This window comes from Corapipo altera, unplaced genomic scaffold (assembly GCF_003945725.1).
Source record: "Corapipo altera isolate COAL_440 unplaced genomic scaffold, ASM394572v1 349, whole genome shotgun sequence".
NCBI lineage: Eukaryota > Metazoa > Chordata > Aves > Passeriformes > Pipridae > Corapipo > Corapipo altera.
Window position 1 is genome coordinate 606,993 of NW_020884997.1, and position 14,986 is coordinate 621,978.

Here is a 14,986-nt window from a genome sequence, read left to right on the forward strand (position 1 = left end):
GATGCAGGATATTGGGATGCAGGATATTGGGATGCAGGATATTGGGACGCAGGATACCTGTGGGTGCTGGCTGGGCAGGGAGGGTTTGGCTGTGGGAACCATCTGCTCCTTGCCCACCCAGCCACCCCTGCACTGCCCCAGCTCACCATCACCCGGGGAGGGGAGGCAGCCCCAGGAGGTTTCTCCCAGGGACTCAAAGTCATCCCGGAGGTTGCTGCATTCCCAAAGTGCCTTCCCCTGCCCAGGGGTGCCAGAGGACCTGCCCCTGCACTGGCACAGCGAGGCCTGGTGGGCTGGCACAGCCCAGCAGCCGGGCTGGGGGGGCTCTCAACACAGCCAGGGACATTTTGAGTTCCTCTGAAGGTATTGAAATCCAACAAAATGGGGATGGTTCATCCCTTTGGCTGGGTGATTTGTCTGCACAGCTGCATGGCAGCACTCCTCCCTCCCTTCCTCCCTCCATCCTCCAGGATATTCAATGGGATCTCATCAGCCCCTGGGGAAAATCCCAGAGCCCTGGGCAGCATCTTTGGGATATTGGGCGTTTTGAGCATCCAGCCAAGCATCTCCCTTCTCTTGGTCAATGGCTGTTCCCAGGGTTCTGCTCCATCCTCAGCCCCCTGGACATGGGGTTCTTTGTGTTGTGGTGGCTGCCAGGAAGGCAGGACTGGACCATTTCCCTCCCCAGGTCCTGAGCACAACCACGATCTCTGCAAATATCCCTGTGGGAGACAGGATTGCTCCGACGGGATAGGTGACTCAGCCCTGGAAGGGATGTGTGACACTGAGCCAGGGTGGCCTTGGGACCGGGGGGGGGGTCACTGTGACCTCTCCAGGCATGAAGTCAAGGCAGAGGAGCCAGAGGCAGAGCTGTAGATCCCCGAGACCCCCAGTCTGGGCAGTCCACCAGCTGGAACTGGGGCAGGATGCACGAGAGGACCACTGGCAATAGTGGGCCTGGCACCGGCCCCACCTGCTCGGAAGGGACAGGAACTTCTTTTCTAGCCAAAAAAAAGAGTCAGTTTGAACAAGGCCGTTGCCTTCCTGCTGGAGGGATAATTCTTGTCAATCTGCCACTTTTTACTGTGATGTGCTAAAAATAGAGCACGATTTCCAGGCAGCAGTCGCACATCCTGTGGTCGTAATGAGCTCTTAAGGTAATTACCTTTGGTGGGAAAGAGCTGGAGACAGGGTGTGTGCAGCTGACACAGGGAGGGTTTGCAAGAAATGGGTCTGTGCTCCTGTTAAAGGGCAGCATCCCACAGCAGGGGAGTGAGGGGTCCACAGGAGAGATGGAGAGGGGATTGGGACCAGGGCCTGGAGGGACAGGGCAAGAGGGAATGGCTTCCAACTGCCAGAGGGCAGGGTTAGATGGGATAGTGGGAAGAAATTGTTCCCTGTGAGGGTGGGGAGGCCCTGGCACAGGTTGCCCAGAGAAGCTGTGGCTGTCCCTGGATCCCTGGAAGTGTCCAAGGCCAGGTTGGACAAGGCTTGGAGCCACCTGGGCTAGTGGAAGGTGTCCCTGCCCATGGCAAAGGGTGGAATGAGATGAGCTTTGGAGTCCCTTCCAATGCAAACCATCCTGGGATTCTCTGACAGGTGAATGTCATCCTGGGAGGTGGCAGCCATCAGCTGTCCACACAGACATCTGCTTCCTTCCCATGTATAAACTAGTCATAGAATCACTGAATCCTGGAATGGTTTGTACTGGAAGGGACCTTAAAGCTCATCCAGTCCCACCCCCTGCCATGGGCAGGGACACCTTCCACCAGCCCAGGTTGCTCCAAGCCCCGTCCAACCTGGCCTTGGACACTTCCAGGGATGGGGCAGCCACAGCTTCTCTGGGCAACCTGTGCCAGGGCCTGGCCACCCTCACAGGGAACAATTTGTAATAAAAGAATATTTTAATCTATTTAATTTCTTCAAAGCCTTATTTTAAAGTGCTGCTCTATACCTGGGAGTTATCTTAACAGGAATTATGATCTAGACTGAGAAAATGCAACGTGCCACCCCCTGTCAAGCTTTGCCCTCCCAGAGGTTGTCCTGAAAGCCACCACTGCCCTGAGCATCCTCTGTCCCTGCCAGCTCCTGGTGCCAGGGGGCTGCCAGGGTGGGCAGGTAGGGATCAGACCCACCTTTTCCCGCTGAGGCTTTGCTCTCTCTGGGTCAATAAATAATCTCTTGGAGCCCTGTGTTGCCTCCCAGCTCTGTAAATCAATTTACCGTGTTGCAGAGTATCCAGTGCTTGCATGAAATAGGTAAATTACATCTCCTGCTGTTCCATCTTCGTAACGAATTCGATACCATCTTAAGAATATAAACCACTGAGAGCATTTTTGTCTGACTCAATTTGCCTTTGTGTGGCAGAGGGGCTGATCTCTCCCTGCAATGCCTTCCCCCAGCCTGTGTAATCCTGGGGCTTTTCTTTATCACCGTCTCCCATGTATCTCCACAATTACAGCCAGACTGATGTACCTGCAGCTCCCTTCCCACACGGTGGCATGTGGCCTCTCCAGCCTGGGGTCCTGCAGCCCCCCCAGGTGTGCACAGTGTGACAAGGGGAGCAGCTTGTCCAGCCATCACTCCTGCTCTATGGAGGCAGAATTCCAGCTTTTCCAAGCGTGGCTTTAGCCAGTGAGGTGCTCGTATTAACCCACTCCACCCCTGCTCCCATGGGTGGCCGTGGGTTCAGGATTTCTGTTATTCATCAGAGAATCTAAACAGGAGGGGGATTTCCCCTGTCCCACGGGCACCTGCTGCACTGCTCACCTTCGGGCTCGTGCCAGCGGTGGGAGTGCCCATCCTGGGATGTCGGCCCTGGGGAGGGTTTTGCAGAACCTTCCTTAACATAAAATTCCGTATCAGGGATCGAGGTGAACAGCCCCCTTGCAGTCAGTGTTCCTTGGGAAGGGGCTGTCAGGGAGGATGGAGTCAGGCTGGAGGATGGAGTGTGGGTTGTCTGATGCTGGTGGTGCAGCTCTGAGGACAAAGCCGGGCTTATGTGACCCCTACAGAGGGGCAGGACCCGGCCCTGCCCAGCCCAGTGGGTCTGCTGGGGTCGGCAGAGTGATGGGAGCTGTGGGATGGACAGACAGACACAGTGAGGAGCAGAGCCACAGTGTGGGAGCTGTGGGATGGACAGACAGACACAGTGAGGAGCAGGGCCATGGTGACAGGCAGGGTTTAATGTCATCCTGTGGCTGGGAGCCTGGGACAGGGTGGGATGCCTTTGCCCGTCTCCATCTGTGGGTGTCCCCCAGCCTGGGGGCTCTGCTGCCCTGGGGCTGGCAGGGCAGGACCCAGACCTGCAGTGGGAGCTCGAGGTGCTGTCCTGAAGCTGCTGCAGCCACTGAGTGGGGTGTGAATCTCTGGTTGTGAGCAAAACGGTGCCTTCATGCAATTAAAGCCTCTCCTGTGCAATATAAATATCATCACTGTAATAAAAGCAGAGGGGTCTGGTGCTGGCAGATAACAACTGCAGCAGGGGAGCAGCATGAGAGAGCTGTAAGTGGGGGATGCTCGTGGTCCTCACTGTTCAGGGGATGTGGCAGTGACTGTGCATGTTCTGAGTGTGGGGTCACAGGCCAGGACATCAAATTTTTGTCTTTTAATTGGTTGATGCCATATTCCATCATCTTGGCTGGTGTGGGATTTCCCTGTAATTAAAACTAATGAACATATCTGTTGGAGAGGGCGCTGGAAAGCTGTTCAGACAGTGCTGTTTTCTTCCTTAATTACCATTTTGGTTTAGACCAGACCCGGAAAACACAACCTGCCTGTAGCTGAGCTGTGGAAGGGCTCTGGGCCAGGGGTGATGGTGATACCACAGGGCCCAGTGACCCTGTGTGGGGCTGAATTTGGGGGAACTGTTGGGGAATGGCCTCCTGCCTCCCTGGGGGAGCATCTCTGCTGTCAGTGGGGCAGAGCAGAGCCCCCACCACCCGTCATCCCAGAGCTCACTCGAGCTGTTGGCACTGCCCAGAGCCTTGCACTGCCCAGAGCAGGAAATGACAACCAGGAGCTGCTCCAGAGGTGATTCCTCTTTTCCTTCCCACCTTATCTCAAGTACCTTTCTGCTGGGTTGCCTGACACGGAGCCCCAGGCATTTTGCTCCAAGATTTTGTGTACTGAGCACTGCTGGGACCAGGGAAGTCCAGGAGCTGTGGGTGCTCTGCCCCAAAGCTGGGCTGGTGCCTGAACCCTGCTGTGCTGCTGGTGCTCCCCAGGAAGGCTGATCCTCGAGCTCCCCTGTGCTCCAGGCTCACCAGTGCCTCGGGGTCTGCACCAGCCCCCTCTGTGTGGGCCTCAGAGTGATGCCCTGCTCCTTGGGGTGATGCTGTGGTCCTCAGGGTGATGCTCCCTTTGGTTGGCATTTGCAGTCTCCGTGGGCACCAAGGGATGCTGCCAAGGATGTGGTTTGTCCGTGACTGAGCAGTGGTGCCCCTGGGCACAGTGAAAGGTCTGCTTTGGTACCCAGCTAAAATCTGGGGGTGTTTCTGAAGGTGGCTGAGGTATGTGCATTGTCAGAGGCTTGAATTCAACAGCCCAGAGCCTCTGTTTCCTGGGCTGAACTGCAGCAGCTCTGAGTGGTAGACAGGGAGCAGTGGATCCCGGAGATAGGGAGTGGTTTGGGATTGTTTCTGTATCAGGTCTGATACGGCACCTTGCTGACAGAGAAAGGTGCTGCCTGGACTGCCAGGGGAGATCCCAGTTCCAACTGCCAGGCAGAGCTTGCTTTTCCCTCTCCATTCCCTCTGCATATTCCAGACATGCCATCCACACTGACCCTGCAGCCACCTTAATTTCTGAGTGTCTCAGAATGACAGGACTGCACTCCTCTGCCATTTATCCATCTATTTGTGTGGTGGAGGGACCTAATGGAGCGAGTAAGGCCCGAGCTGGCGGCGCTGCAGGGCCACAGCCCAGCACTGTGCCTGGGAAAGCTCTGCATTCCAGTGTCTGCAGGCACGGGGGGGCTGGGAGGAGGGATGGATGGATGGAGGGATGGATGGAGGGATGGATGGATGGAGGGATGGATGGATGGATGGATGGATGGATGGAGGGATGGACGGATGGATGGAGGGATGGATGGATGGAGGGATGGAGGGATGGAGGGATGGATGGATGGAGGGATGGACGGATGGAGGGATGGATGGAGGGATGGATGGATGGAGGGATGGAGGGATGGAGGGATGGAGGGATGGATGGCCCCAGCACTGGCAAGGACCTCTGATGCCCAATGCTGCACACTGGGGTTGCTGCACATTGGTTTGTACCGTGGGGACAGGGGCCTGTTGTGAAAGGATGAGGGGTGGTGGTTTTAAACTAAAGGAGTGTCAAATATAGATTAGATAGAAGGGAGAAGTTTTTTACTATGAGTGTGTTGAGACCCTGGCACAGGCTGCCCAGAGAAGCTGTGGCTGCCCCATCCCTGGAAGTGCCAGGGCCAGGTTGGAAGGGGCTTGGAGCAACCTGGGCGAGTGGAAGGTGTCCCTGCCCATGGCAGAATAGACTAGATGACCTTTAAAGGTCCCTTCCAACCCAACCCATTCTGTGATTCTTTGACAGGATCCTGGAGAAATTCTGTTTTGGACCCAGGGGTTGCTTCATCAGCCCCTGGCACATTCAGACCATGCCCAGGATACCACCCTGGTGCAAACATCCCTGTTCCCCTCAGGAAGGGGCTCAGACCCAGGAGCTCGCTGCATCAGAGCAGTTCCTTGCTGGGATCCTGGCTCAGCACTGGTGTCCTGGAGCTCATGTGGCCTCTCAGCCCCTGGGAGGTGCTGAGCAAACCAGCACTTGTCTCTGGGCGTGAGGGAACCCAGACCTTGGCAAACCATCAGGAACCCACTTTGGCTGAAGCACTGAACCCAGAGGAGTGATTCCTCCTGTAACTTGGTTTAGCTGGTGCTGTGCCACCTCAGTTCTTGTGCTGGAGAATGAAATCTCCACCCAGCACCCCCCTGTGTAGCCAAGTGAAATGTGATTGCGTCGGCTAATCGGGGCCTGACACAATTTGGGAAGTCCTTGGGGGTTTTAGAGGGCAGGGATGTGTGATACGTAACCGGCCCCGCGCGAGTCACGCGGGCTGAGCCGCCTGTGCCAGCTCAGCTTGGTCTCTGCTCTGCCCTTCCTGCTTCTCCAGGAAAAGCAACAGCTGGGAATGGATCCGTGTCTTCCAGCTGCAACTGAGGGGGAGAATCTACTTTTTACAAGGGCGTGTAGTGACAGGACCAGTGGAATACAGGGGACAGCAGGGGTGGGAACAGAAAGTGCCCATTTCCCCCCCTCTCTGGAGCAGCATCACCATGAGGGATCATCACTGCAGGGATAGAAATTGCCCAGATTTAGACAGGAAAATCTAAAAAAATCTCTAGTGAGACCCCATCTGCAGAGCTGCCTCCAGCCCCAAGGGGCCCCAACATCAGAAGGACGTGGAGCTACTGGAGCAAGTCCAGAGGAGGCCACGGAGATACTCCAAGTACTGGAGCCCCTCTGCTCTGGAGCCAGGCTGGGGGAGCTGGGGGTGTTCACCTGGAGAAGAGAAGGCTCCAGGGGGACCCGAGAGCCCCTTCCAGGGCCTAAAAGGAAGGGCTTTTTGGGCTATTAAAGCCCAAACCCTGCAGAGTTGCCTTGGGTGGGAAGAGCATCCGTGCTGCAGTGCATCTCCTTCAGAGGATCACACAGAGCAGCCCGTGGTTGCAGTTTTTTCCTGCTTTGTCAGCAATAACATCTCCTTGTGAAGAGCTACAGCTCCCGGGAATTTTCTAATATTGGAGTTTAAAAAAAACCCCAACCCAATCTGTCTGTGTGCTGTGTGCTGGGGCTGCTGAGCTGGGGGGGTGTCCCTGACACGGTCCTTGGGTTCAGGTCCAGGGCCAAAGGAGGGAAGGTGCCACCCACAGCAGCATCTCCAGGTGGATCAGATTGCACACGGGATGAGCTGCTCTGTGGCAGTGGCGGGTTCCTCAAGGGATGGACATGAAGGGCTCCTAAAGGGATGGACACTGAGGGCTCCTAAAGGGATGGACATGGAGGGCTCAGAAAGGGAGCTGGTGGGACCAAAGGCTGAGCACTGCCACAGGACTGGGATGGCCCATGGTGTGCGAGCAGATCCATCAGCTCTCTCTGAGGTCATGGATGAGGAACCTTCTTCCCCATCCCTTCTGTGTGCGTGTGTAAATCACACTGGTCTGAGCCCCTTCACAGTTCTTGTAGCACAAATAATACGTCAGAAATAGAAAATGTAATCAGAATGCTTATTTTGGGTTAAATTAATCACAGAGTCATGGAATGGTTTGTGTTGGGAGGGACCCTGAACCTCCTCCAGTCCCACCCCCTGCCACGGGCAGGGACACCTTCCACTAGACCAGGTTGCTCCAAGCCTTGTCCAGCCTGGTGTTGGACATTCCAGAGATGGGGCAGCCACAAATTAGTGCAACAAATTAGTGCAGTTTGCATTTCTTTCTGTAAGCCCGTGAGCGTCCCGCAGGTGTATTTCCATTTCTCTTCCCGAATCATCCCTTTCCTGTAGCAGGGACACGCTAATCCCACGTGAAACCCGCTCTGATGTGAGTAAGTGGAACAGACAGGCAGAACCTTTTCTCCATTAAACTCGAGGCGCAGAGTCTTGTGCACACAGTGAGTGTTATCACAGACATGATATCCCGGCGTTACACGCTCCCGGGACAACGGGAGCAGCACGGCCTCGGCACTGCCTGCCAGTGATGGGGATGATCTGCTGGAGAGGGACAGGGAGAGCTCCCCTCGCTCTGCTTTGGTGTGGCATGGGAAAAACTCAGCCTTTTGTCCTGTTCGGGTTTCTGCTCTGACCTGAGCTCTCTGGTGTAATGCAGCTCATTTCAGTGGGATTTCTAAGGATATGTCCAAGGTTGACCTGTGGCACTGCTGCTACATCTGGGGAAGTCCCAGACAAGGCCTGGAGCACCCCAGTCTAGTGGAAGGTGCCCCTGCCCATGGGGGGGGTGGTCAGGCAGAAGGACCCCCTGTGCAGGGTCCCCAGCACTGCTGTGTCCTGGGGGAAAGTGCCTGGGAAATAGGAGCAGGGATCCTTCCCAGCTCAATACCCACCTGGAGAGCTATTCCTGTGAATCTGTGTAGTTACCTTTGCTCTGCTCTCCTTCCAGTGGATAAACACAGGTGAAATAAAACAACATTTCATCTGGAATTCCCAGTGAAGACAAACCCAGCACAGTGCAAGCAGAGGAACTCTGCCCTGACCATTAGGGCTTCCAGCTCAGCATCCCTTCAGCTTCCAGCTCGGAGTCCCTCAGCCCCTTCACTGTGCTGAGCAGCAGATCTGGGGCCACTGTCCAGGACACACCATTCCAGCTTTCCCAGCAAACATTTAGATGCAGCTTTTTGGTGTAAAGCCTGATGGATGCCCCCAGCCAAGCAAACCCAACCAAGCTCTCTCAGCTCTGGTGTCTCCTGTAACTGCCCAAGGTCCTGGCAGGGCTGGGGTGGGGTGGGGTGGCTGCAGGTCCTGGTAACACCTGTTGCTGTGGGCTTGCTGGAATCTTTAAGGTCGAAGAGCTCTGGGCAAAGCATTTCCAGGAGCTCCTGGAGGGTGAAAGGCTGTCAGCCTGGATAAATGTTAGAATGGCAAAGAGGGGAAGGAGGAATGAGAGTGAGCAGGGAGCCCAAGAGAGGTGAGGAGATTGCTGCAATCCGTGGGCCCTTGGGCCGTGCCTGAGCAGTGTTCACATCCTAGGGAGCTCAAACAACCTCACGGGCGTCCGAGCGCGGAGAAAGGTTGGAGCGACTCGTGGTCCAGTGGGTTGGGGCGGTTCTGGCTCCCACTGCCCATTGCTGTGGGGTCACTGGTACCCCCACTGCCAGTGGGGAGATGCTTGGGTTGCTCTGGGAGGCTCTGGCAGAGCGGTTTTCCCGGGATGCACCCAGCAGGGGAGTGGTTTGGGGCAGGATCCCCCTCCCACCGTGCAGCACAGCAGAGCTCCAGTGACCTGTGCCACAGGCAGGGAGCTGCTGACCTGCACCCACTGCAGGGTGTGGGGCTGGTTGGGCACCGTCCCACACTCCATGGATGTGGGTGTTCCCTGGCATGGACACAATGATTTCCTGGCACGGCACGGAAACCCCCTTTATGGGACCTCAGTGGCACAGAGCCCAGCTCTCACCTGGGGTCCAGCAGACACCTTGGAGCAGGGAATGCTCCCTTTCTGGTTTCCTTCTGAGGGACAGTGTAAAATGAGGAGTTAACACAGCAGTAAGTTTTGGAACTCTCCACCACCACCAGCAGCTCGAATCATTAAGCCTGAAATAATTTTAATTGGATCCAGGATTCACAAGAGATTTTTTTGTGCCGTGGTGGAGCTGGACTAGTTTCTCTGCTATCACACCAGTCATTGGGACAGGGAACAGAGGAGACTCCCTGCTTGGCTTTGGGATGCCTCTGGGTCATGAGGTGCTGGTCTGTCTCAGCACCAAGCTGGGTTTAAAGACAGAGATAAATATTTTGTTTCTGATCTAAGTTCCTGGAAGAAATTCCCCAGTTTATTGTGGTGACAGGCTCCTGACAACTGCTCCCAGAGGCCAAAGGTGGGGGCCGGGGCGGGGTGAACCCCCAGCTCTGGGGTGGTGGTTTGGGGATAAAAATTCAGTTACTTATTCTGTGTGTCCCAATTAAAAATGAGGCATTTTTCTGTGCAAACAGATGGCAGATCCATGACCCTCACCCACAGGGGCTTTCCAGGGAATGTGTCTTTAGAGCGTGTGGACTCCTTCAAATGAGCCAGGAATTAATCAAACTGAGGTGATTCAGTGCAGTGACTACACAGGGAGCTGGGGTGAAACATAAACATTAAAAATTCAATTTAAATGGACAGGCCTGGAGGCATTTGCAGCCCGGTGTGTCACAGCTCTCACTCCTGTGTCCCCTGGCTGAGGAGAGCCGGGTGCCAGGAGGATGCTGCCACTGTTAGTGGGGCTACAGAAGGATGGCGGGATTCCTCTGGCCATGGCCTCATGGGGCTGGAGGTGGTTTTCTTTCAGCACAGGAGTAACCAGGAGCTGTTTTAAAATGTAGACAAAAAAGTCCCAGAGGGCATCAGAGATTTAACTGTGTTTGAGGAGGACTTGGGTGTACAAACAGCACTTGGTATTTGCACAGTGGTCCTACTCCTTGTTACAACTGGGTGGTGTTTACAGAATCCTAAAATCACAGAATCCTGGAATGGTCTGGGTTGGAAGGGACCTTAAAGCCCATCCAGTGCCACCCCCTGCCATGGGCAGGGACACCTTCCACTAGCCCAGGGGGCTCCAGGCACTATCCAGCCTGGCCTGGAACACTTCCAGGGATCCAGGGGCAGCCACAGCTTCTCTGGGCAACCTGTGCCAGGGCCTCACCACCCCCACAGGGAAGGATCCATATTGGGATATAGGGAGAGGTGTGGCCAAAGCCCTGGACAGGTTAAAACCAGAGATGCTCTGGCTCCTGGGAGGTTTTGGAGCTGTGCACAGTGGGAGTGGGATGAGGTGGGGAGGTCGTGGGGAGCAGGGTCTGGAGGGAGCTCAGGAAGAGCAGGAAGGAAGGGCTGGCAGGGAGAGCGGTCTGGAGCTGCTGGCAGAGCAGCCAGGAGCACAGTCCCAGGCTGCCTGGGGTGCCGGCACCGGCCCCAGCCCTGCCCTTGGCCCCGGGCCCTGGGCGGGCGAGAGCCCTTCGAGGAATCGCTGCCACACCGCCTGTGCCCGGCCTGCCCTGCTGCACCCACAGCGAGGGCTGCCCACCACAGACGGGCAACGGGGTGTGGGGGACAGCGGGCAAATGCATGAGGGGAATCTGGTGCCATTTGTCCCCGTGGGCCCCTCACCAGGATCAGGCACCAGCCAGCTCGTGCCAGGCCAGCCGTGCTGGCACAGAGCGGTCTGAGCCAGGGTGCCCCGGGCTCCAGGAAGGCTCGGAGGGCTCCAGCTGTGGAGCTCCATCCTGCAGCCTGCTCAGGGCCTCGGGAACCTCGGATCCCCTGGTGCTGAGCCCAAGGACAGTCTGACGTGGGTGGTACAGCCGGAGCTGCTGACGTCGTTGTTCTCCTCCCCGACAGACGCCGGCGATGCCACCGGGTCACCCGCGACTTCAATGTTTAACGAGATGCTTCAATATTTAATCACACGTCGCCGTGGGTGCCTGCACCAGAGAGGCTGCTCTGCTGGCACGGTGGCACAGGGATGCAGAGGTTCTTCTGCTCCAGCAAAAAGAGGCTGGAGGCAGTGGGTGTCCCCTGGGGGGGCACATCTCCGTGCATTCCCAGCACTCCCCCAACCCGGAGTCCTGGGCAGAGCTTGCCCGCAGGAGCCAGGCTGTTCCTCAGTGGGAACATGGCCTCAAGTCTGGCTCCACTGCCGAGCCTCCTGTGCCTCGGAGCCCCTCGGGGGTGGCTGTGTCAGGATCATCCTTCCTGCTGCAGGAGTGAGGATCCCTGGTGCTGCTCCCCAGGCAGGAGCTGAGCCAACCCCTTGGCACAGGCACCGCTCTGGCACGGGCGGGGCCGGGGTTTGTTGTGGGAGCTGTGGCCACAGCTGGGCTGGCAGCTGATCCCAAAAACAGGACAAAAACAGCGACCACAGGCCAGAAAGTTGCAGATGGCCTGGAGCAGAGAATGCTGGAGCAAGGAGCTGCTCTCTGCTCAAGTCCAGCTGCAGGGAGCACACAGCTGATAAGCCCCACTCCGGACTGGAGTGCATCCCACCACGGGGCTCAGGGCATGGCAGGACCCCTGGGAGGCAGCACAGACTGGCATTCGGGGCACAGTGGGAAGGGGGGATTCTGCAGAACTCAAGAAAGAGAATCAAAATGGGCTTTGCAATCCAGCGCAGCAGAGGGAAATAATATGGGAAAGGGAAACTGGAGGTCTGGGTTTGCTTCTGTAAAGAGGAGGGGCGAAGAAAAGAGCTGGGAGTGCAGGCTCCCATTCCTGTGGATGAAGGTAGTAAGTGTGTGGAGGGAAGAAGTGAAGCATTCCCTGGGTTTGCATTCTGGATCCCTTCCCGGTGCCCCCGGGATGCTGGATGTGGGCAGACTCCGGCTCAGCCTGCCAAGCAGCAGTGCCAGCCTCCAGGCCAGGCTGTTGCAAGCCTGAATCAGACCAGGAAACCTCTTCAGCTGCTTTATTTTTCTGGGATTAGAAATCAAAATCTTTATTATTAAATACTAACACTCGGAAAAAAAAAATCCCAAGGCCGGGCTCCTCCGTTGCCAATTCCATCGGTGCCAGTGCTCCCGGCTGGCAGCTCCTGCAGAGCCGTTATCTCTGGGAGAAATCATTACACAATCCTCATTCTCATGCTGCAAAGGGCTTCGTTAGGGAACCCGGACATCAAAGCAGACCCAGAAACAACCAAGTTTCTGTTCATAATCCAAGATGTTCGAGGAGGATCAGGAGTCTGGCCTTGCAAAGTGCTCCAGAGAGCAGGTTGGGCTGGATCCCAAGGATGGACAGCTGCTCCTTCCCCTGCAGCATGACAAAAAATTGTGGTTTATAATGTGTATGTGAGGGGAGAGTAATGTGGAAATCCTTTCCTGAGCCAGCAGGCCCAGGGAATTAACTGGGAGTGAATATGCATCATGTGTGGAATAAGTGAACAAGGAGTCTCCGTTCTGCTGCCCGGACAGCAGGAAGGAACAGGTCCAGCAGAGTGGGATGCTGGAGTGAGATGCTGGAGTGGGAAGAGTGCTCCCTACACGTCTCTCTTCCCTGCATCCCTCCCTCCAGCTAACCAGAGGATTCTCCAAATCCCTGTGTTTTATGGTTTCTGAGCCATCGAACACTGCCGGCTGTGGCTGTGCCGGTGCCGGGGGTGAGGGTTTGTCCCAGGGCTCCTCCTGCTCTCTGTGCTCCAGGGCACTGCGGGCTGTGGGACGAGGCCAATGCATTGTCCTGCTCTAATGAACTGCTCTCCCAGTCCATGGACAGACCAATTTGGCTCCTGTCTCCTGGGCAATGAAGCCCTGGCTCGTGACCCCGCTGGCTCTTGAGCTGCCGGGAAGTCGCTGTGGCTCAGCCGAGGTAACCACGTTATCCCTGCACTGCCCATTAGTCCTGATGGGAAGGAATGGCCCTGTAGCTTCCCATTAGAACTAATGGGCATCACTGGAGCAGCCTGCCCAGCACAGGGAAGCTGCGCCCAGAATAGGGAAGCTGTGCCTGGAACAGGGAAACTGCACCTGGAACAGGGGAATTTGTGCTGTGGGAGCAGCCAGAGGAGCAGGAGCAAGGATAGCACTGCAGGGAAACTGCCATGGGCAGGCAAGGGCTGATCCCCCTCTGGGAGGGAGGATGAAGGAGGGACACAGCTTCCCTGGGATGCAGGTCCCAAATCTCGTGGAGAGTGGGGCTGCACCAGATGCTGCAGAAACAGGTCGGAGCCATCAGATCCCCACAGGGAGATCCAGGGCTAAGGCACAATAATTCTAGGATTTTCAAAGCAGCTTTTAATTTTGGGGGATCCATGAAAGAAGATCAAAGCCCACAGATCCTGCCAGATCTGTAATCTTCACAACAGCCTCGGCTGCTGGATTAACCTTTGTTTCCTGGTTTTCCCTGAGCAGCCTGTTCACTTCCCGGCAGCAGGCAGAGATGCAGCACAAGCACAAATACAACTACCTGCTCTCTGTTCCTCCAAAACTCAGCATTCCTCATGAAGCAGGAGCCCAATCCAGGTCAATCTTTGCTGGTTTTAACAAAGCTGTTTCCCTCGGCCGGATTTGGATGAGGCTGAAACTTTTGGAATTGCACAGTGATCCGACATAAGTACCAATGATTTGATGTGTTCCCTGACAGAGTGTGGGTTTAGATGAGATCTTGGCAAGGAATTCTTCCCTGTGAGGGTGGGGAGACCCTGGCACAGGTTGCCCAGAGAAGCTGTGGCTGTCCCATCCCTGGAAGTGTCCAAGGCCAGGTTGGATGGGGCTTGGAGTAACCTGGGACAGTGGAAGGTGGTGGGAGGTGGCAGGGGGTGGGACTGGATGATCTTTAAGGTCCCTTCCAACCCAAGCCATTCCAAGATTTTATGAGTCTGTGATTACTAAGTGTCATCATTTCTTCCCTTTCTCAATGCAATTAGTGAAGAGGAGAGAGGAGTCAGTGAGGGAGCCCAGCCTGATTGTGAAATGTTAAAAAGAGAAGTAAATGCACAGTGGGGGCAGCTCTCAGTGCCACTGACGTGGCTCTGCTGACCTCGGAGCCCGGCTGGCAGGGCAGGCGGCCAGCAGACAATGCCCACGGTGTGCCCGCCACAAAGGGGCTCTTCTTCCCCCAGAGCATGAGTGCCCACTTGCCCCAGCCCCTCCTTCCTCCCAAACAATGCCAGGAAAACCTTTCTTTGTGCTGGAATTCCCCTCAGTTGCTCTCACAGCCTCTGCTGAGCTCAGACCTGGGGGTTTCAAAGCCTTCTTTAAAACCCCCATCTGGTGCCAAGGAGCAGCTGGTGGCATTGGGTGACTTTCCACACATCTCTGGGGTGCCCAGGTCATGCCATTGCCCGTGGCATGAATGGGCAGAGCGAGTCCTCATCCTGCACGTCCCCCTGTAGCCCCCACATTGCTCCTGGAGACCCCCAGGCTGCGCCCAGGACACGCTGCCCGTGTGTCACAGTCAGCTCCTGCCCTTCCTGTCCTGTGCCAACATCAAATGGAACCTCACGGGTTTGCCCTGTTTCGTGTGCTGTGGGCAGCACCTCCTGTGCCTGGAGCTGGCAGTGGGGCTCCATTCTGCCCCAAAACCCCATGGGGGTTCCAGAATCCCATGCTCCAGGCCCCACAGGACCCATGTACTCAATAGTGTCACTGCACAGAGCAGAGGGTAGGAAGGTGTGGCATGACAGTGACAGATCCGTGGAACCAGCTGGGAGTTGGAGACACAGCAGTGGCAGCAGGAGAGCTGAGCCTTCCCAATGCAGTGAGACACAGCTTCCCCTTTCCTGCCCAAGGCTTTGGGGGTGGTGG

At 56.2% G+C, this 14,986-nt stretch overlaps 1 protein-coding gene and 1 long non-coding RNA gene across 2 annotated transcripts in view; one reads left to right on the plus strand and one right to left on the minus strand.

The window, feature by feature from the left end:
* The window catches only part of LOC113958469, a 14,943-nt gene extending 1,024 nt beyond the window's left edge, over positions 1-13,919 (minus strand). The window contains exons 1-3 of the long non-coding RNA XR_003531523.1: positions 13,822-13,919; positions 13,635-13,642; positions 4,070-4,073 (exon numbers count right to left, since the gene is read on the minus strand). This is a non-coding gene — a long non-coding RNA (uncharacterized LOC113958469). The remainder of the gene's footprint in view (positions 1-4,069; positions 4,074-13,634; positions 13,643-13,821) is intronic.
* FRMD5 (FERM domain containing 5) overlaps positions 1-14,986 on the plus strand; it is a 75,045-nt gene that overhangs the window by 12,771 nt on the left and 47,288 nt on the right. The gene's annotated exons all lie outside the window — the stretch shown is intronic.